The sequence below is a fragment of the Saccoglossus kowalevskii genome, chromosome 20 (assembly GCF_978046115.1).
Source record: "Saccoglossus kowalevskii chromosome 20, keSacKowa6.1, whole genome shotgun sequence".
Lineage (NCBI taxonomy): Eukaryota > Metazoa > Hemichordata > Enteropneusta > Harrimaniidae > Saccoglossus > Saccoglossus kowalevskii.
In genome coordinates, this window is record NC_140660.1 from 2,040,884 (window position 1) to 2,046,588 (window position 5,705).

Genomic DNA, 5,705 nt, shown 5'->3' on the forward strand with positions numbered 1-5,705 from the left:
ATATTTGTGTATAAGAGTATGATTTGACTGAACTGGACTATGCACCCTATTCATTTCTATAGGCTATCTATACGTTTTATGCATGTACATAGGCAGTGACTGGCTGACAAATGCACCCTATTCATTTCTACAGGCTATCTATACGTTTTGTATGCATGTACATACCCAGTGACTGGCTGGCAAATGCACCCTATTCATTTCTATAGGCTATCTATATGTTTTATGCATGTACATACGCAGTGACTGGCAGGCAAATGGGCCCTATTCATTTCTATAGACCATCTATACGTTTTGTGTGCATGTACATACGCAGTGACTGGCTGGCAAGAACTGAACAAGAGTTGAAGCATTCATATAAGATATGATTTGATTGGTTGAAAGAATCTGTCAACAAACAAGTTTCTTGCTGATTGGCTACCCAACCTAACACCCAACAATCAATTACCCAGCATTCATTTCTGGCAACAGCATGGTACAGAGAATGGCTCCAAAAACTTATCTGCACACATGCTTATCACATGACTATCGTGCATAACATTCACAATACTCGCATCTAGCGTAAAATATCACTAGCTGATAGTCCACACTAAACATGGAGATATGCACGATAGACGTGATCAGTCTCAGTGTGATTGAACTGTACAGGGAGAAAACCAAATTGCGTGGCAGTCTTTATCACTGTGAGAATTTCACACTAGATGACAACAATCTCTTGGGTGGTGAAAGTGTGTGATTGGACTGTACAGAGAGAAAACCAAATTGTGTGGCAGTCTTTATCACTGAGAGAATTTCACACTAGATTACAACAATCTCTTGGGTGGTGAAAGTGTGTGATTGGACTGTACAGAGAGAAAACCAAATTGTGTTGCAGTCTTTATCACTGAGAGAATTTCACACTAGATGACAACAATCTCTTGGGTGGTGAAAGTGTGTGATTGAACTGTACAGAGAGAAAACCAAATTGTGTGTCAGTCTTTATCACTGAGAGAATTTCACACTAGATGACAACAATCTCTTGGGTGGTGAAAGTGTGTGATTGAACTGTACAGAGAGAAAACCAAATTGTGTTGCAGTCTTTATCACTGAGAGAATTTCACACTAGATGACAACAATCTCTTGGGTGGTGAAAGTGTGTGATTGAACTGTACAGAGAGAAAACCAAATTGTGTTGCAGTCTTTATCACTGAGAGAATTTCACACTAGATGACAACAATCTCTTGGGTGGTGAAAGTGTGTGATTGGACTGTACAAAGAGAAAACCAAATTGTGTGTCAGTCTTTATCACTGTGAGAATTTCACACTAGATTACAACAATCTCTTGGGTGGTGAAAGTGTATGATTGGACTGTACAGGGAGAAAACCAAATTGTGTGTCAGTCTTTATCACTGAGAGAATTTCACACTAGATGACAACAATCTCCTGGGTGGTGAAAGTGTGTGATTGAACTGTACAGGGAGAAAACCAAATTGCGTGGCAGTCTTTATCACTGAGAGAATTTCACACTAGATTACAACAATCTCTTGGGTGGTGAAAGTGTATGATTGGACTGTACAGGGAGAAAACCAAATTGCGTGGCAGTCTTTATCACTGAGAGAATTTCACACTAGATGACAACAATCTCTTGGGTGGTGAAAGTGTGTGAATGAACTGTACAGGGAGAAAACCAAATTGTGTGGCAGTCTTTATCACTGAGAGAATTTCACACTAGATTACAACGATCTCTTGGGTGGTGAAAGTGTGTGATTGAACTGTACAGGGAGAAAACCAAATTGTGTGTCAGTCTTTATCACTGAGAATTTCACACTAGATTACAACAATCTCTTGGGTGGTGAAAGTGTGTGATTGAACTGTACAGGGAGAAAACCAAATTGTGTGACAGTCTTTATCACTGAGAGAATTTCACACTAGATTACAACAATCTTTTGGGTGGTGAAAGTGTGTGGTTGAACTGTACAGGGAGAAAACCAAATTGTGTGTCAGTCTTTATCACTGAGAGAATTTCACACTAGATGACAACAATCTCTTGGGTGGTGAAAGTGTGTGATTGGACTGTACAGAGAGAAAACCAAATTGTGTGACAGTCTTTATCACTGAGAGAATTTCACACTAGATGACAACAATCTCTTGGGTGGTGAAAGTGTGTGATTGAACTGTACAGAGAGAAAACCAAATTGTGTGACAGTCTTTATCACTGAGAATTTCACACTAGATGACAACAATCTCTTGGGTGGTGAAAGTGTGTGATTGAACTGTACAGAGAGAAAACCAAATTGTGTGACAGTCTTTATCACTGAGAGAATTTCACACTAGATTACAACGATCTTTTGAGTGGTGAAAGTGTGTGATTGAACTGTACAGAGAGAAAACCAAATTGTGTGACAGTCTTTATCACTGAGAATTTCACACTAGATGACAACAATCTCTTGGGTGGTGAAAGTGTGTGATTGGACTGTACAGAGAGAAAACCAAATTGTGTGACAGTCTTTATCACTGAGAGAATTTCACACTAGATTACAACAATGACTTGGGTGGTGAAAGTGTGTGATTGAACTGTACAGAGAGAAAACCAAATTGTGTGTCAGTCTTTATCACTGAGAGAATTTCACACTAGATGACAACAATCTCTTGGGTGGTGAAAGTGTGTGATTGGACTGTACAGAGAGAAAACCAAATTGTGTGGCAGTCTTTATCACTGAGAGAATTTCACACTAGATGACAACAATCTCTTGGGTGGTGAAAGTGTGTGATTGGACTGTACAGAGAGAAAACCAAATTGTGTGACAGTCTTTATCACTGAGAGAATTTCACACTAGATGACAACAATCTCTTGGGTGGTGAAAGTGTGTGATTGAACTGTACAGAGAGAAAACCAAATTGTGTGACAGTCTTTATCACTGAGAGAATTTCACACTAGATTACAACGATCTCTTGAGTGGTGAAAGTGTGTGATTGAACTGTACAGAGAGAAAACCAAATTGTGTGACAGTCTTTATCGCTGAGAGAATTTCACACTAGATGACAACGATCTCTTGGGTGGTGAAAGTGTGTGAATGAACTGTACAGAGAGAAAACCAAATTGTGTGACAGTCTTTATCGCTGAGAGAATTTCACACTAGATGACAACGATCTCTTGGGTGGTGAAAGTGTGTGATTGGACTGTACAGGGAGAAAACCAAATTGTGTGACAGTCTTTATCACTGAGAGAATTTCACACTAGATGACAACGATCTCTTGGGTGGTGAAAGTGTGTGATTGGACTGTACAGAGAGAAAACCAAATTGTGTGACAGTCTTTATCACTGAGAGAATTTCACACTAGATTACAACAATCTTTTGGGTGGTGAAAGTGTGTGATTGAACTGTACAGGGAGAAAACCAAATTGCGTGGCAGTCTTTATCACCGAGAGAATTTCACGCTAGATGACAACAATCTCCTGGGTGGTGAAAGTGTGTGATTGAACTGTACAGGGAGAAAACCAAATTGTGTGACAGTCTTCATCACTGTGAGAATTTCACACTAGATGACAACAATCTCTTGGGTGGTGAAAGTGTGTGATTGAACTGTACAGAGAGAAAACCAAATTGTGTGACAGTCTTTATCACTGAGAGAATTTCACACTAGATGACAACAATCTCTTGGGTGGTGAAAGTGTGTGATTGAACTGTACAGAGAGAAAACCAAATTGTGTGACAGTCTTTATCACCGAGAGAATTTCACACTAGATTACAACGATCTCTTGAGTGGTGAAAGTGTGTGATTGAACTGTACAGAGAGAAAACCAAATTGTGTGACAGTCTTTATCGCTGAGAGAATTTCACACTAGATGACAACGATCTCTTGGGTGGTGAAAGTGTGTGAATGAACTGTACAGAGAGAAAACCAAATTGTGTGACAGTCTTTATCGCTGAGAGAATTTCACACTAGATGACAACGATCTCTTGGGTGGTGAAAGTGTGTGATTGGACTGTACAGGGAGAAAACCAAATTGTGTGACAGTCTTTATCACTGAGAGAATTTCACACTAGATTACAACAATCTTTTGGGTGGTGAAAGTGTGTGATTGAACTGTACAGGGAGAAAACCAAATTGTGTGACAGTCTTTATCGCTGAGAGAATTTCACACTAGATGACAACGATCTCTTGGGTGGTGAAAGTGTGTGATTGGACTGTACAGAGAGAAAACCAAATTGTGTGACAGTCTTTATCACTGAGAGAATTTCACACTAGATTACAACAATCTTTTGGGTGGTGAAAGTGTGTGATTGAACTGTACAGGGAGAAAACCAAATTGCGTGGCAGTCTTTATCACCGAGAGAATTTCACGCTAGATGACAACAATCTCTTGGGTGGTGAAATAACTCATAATAATGAAAGTTTATTTTGAAAAAATATTGCAAAGAAAAGTAACATTTCTGTCGATTTTGAAAACCAGTGCGACCATAACTGCAATTGCACGGATGTCACACATAATTAACATATGATTCGTAATCATAGTTCACTTGGATTTGGTCATGTGATCGAAAGGTTATCACCTGATATCACTTAATCATAGAGCTGGTTGATAGTCATGACATCATCGGTTGTATTAACCAATTACCTTCGATTTATGGAAAATACTAACCTATGGGGTCACTCATGTCAGCCAGCTCCACGATCATGTGATATTCCTTTCTAAAGCTAAGACTATATATGGTAGCTCATTACCATAAGTATAACCTTAATGCAAATAAAGTTTCCATATAAGGAGAGGTGGGAATCCACTGCATAATTTCTAAATAACACAAAAAAATGCATTAACATTATGAATATGCAAATTCATGTAAATATAAGGTAAGACAAGACCTCTCAGTAAATACCATAAAAGGAACTCATTAACATTATTATAACGAGTATGCAAATTCATGTACATATAAGGAAGGACAAGACCTCTCAGTAAATACCATAGAAGGAACTCATTAACATTATTATAATGAGTATGCAAATTCATGTACATATAAGGTAAGACAAGACCTCTCAGTAAATACCATAGAAGGAACTCATTAACATTATTATAATGAGTATGCAAATTCATGTATATATAAGGAAAGACAAGACCTCTCAGTAAACACCATAAAAGGAACTCATTAACATTATTGTAATGTATGCAAATGAGGTTTCACAAAAAAAGGATTTTGCTTCTCATCATCAAGAAGTCAGTTTGAAACTTAAACTTTTCACCAGCAGACTTCCTTGCCAAAATTGTTCTACACTTTTTCTTAAATTCTTCAATATTTTTGGAAATGAATTCTTCTATTGGAGCCAGTTTTTAGTTTTTACTCAAAAAAATATTCTGAAGTTAAGTGCAGATTATAAACAGGATTATTTTGTGAATTTGTGACGAAAAGGTTAGCCTCACGTTTCTGTTGTCAATTTGCATACTAGTAAAGTGCACCACCTATGGTAGAATGGGGAAAACTTTTTTTGTTTTTGTGTCTTGTTGATCCATGTCAACCTTTAATAAAAAGTATTTGAAAGCATTATTTATTAAATATCAAATGTTGGAACATATAATCCTGTTGTCATAGTATTAAATAATCTAAATACCAAAAAAATACAATAACTGAACTACATCACTCCATCGTTTTTTTTTTCAATTTTCGAAGGACGAGAAGCAAAACCCTTTTTTAGCCAAAGGAAAATAAAAATATAACTCATGAATATGCAAA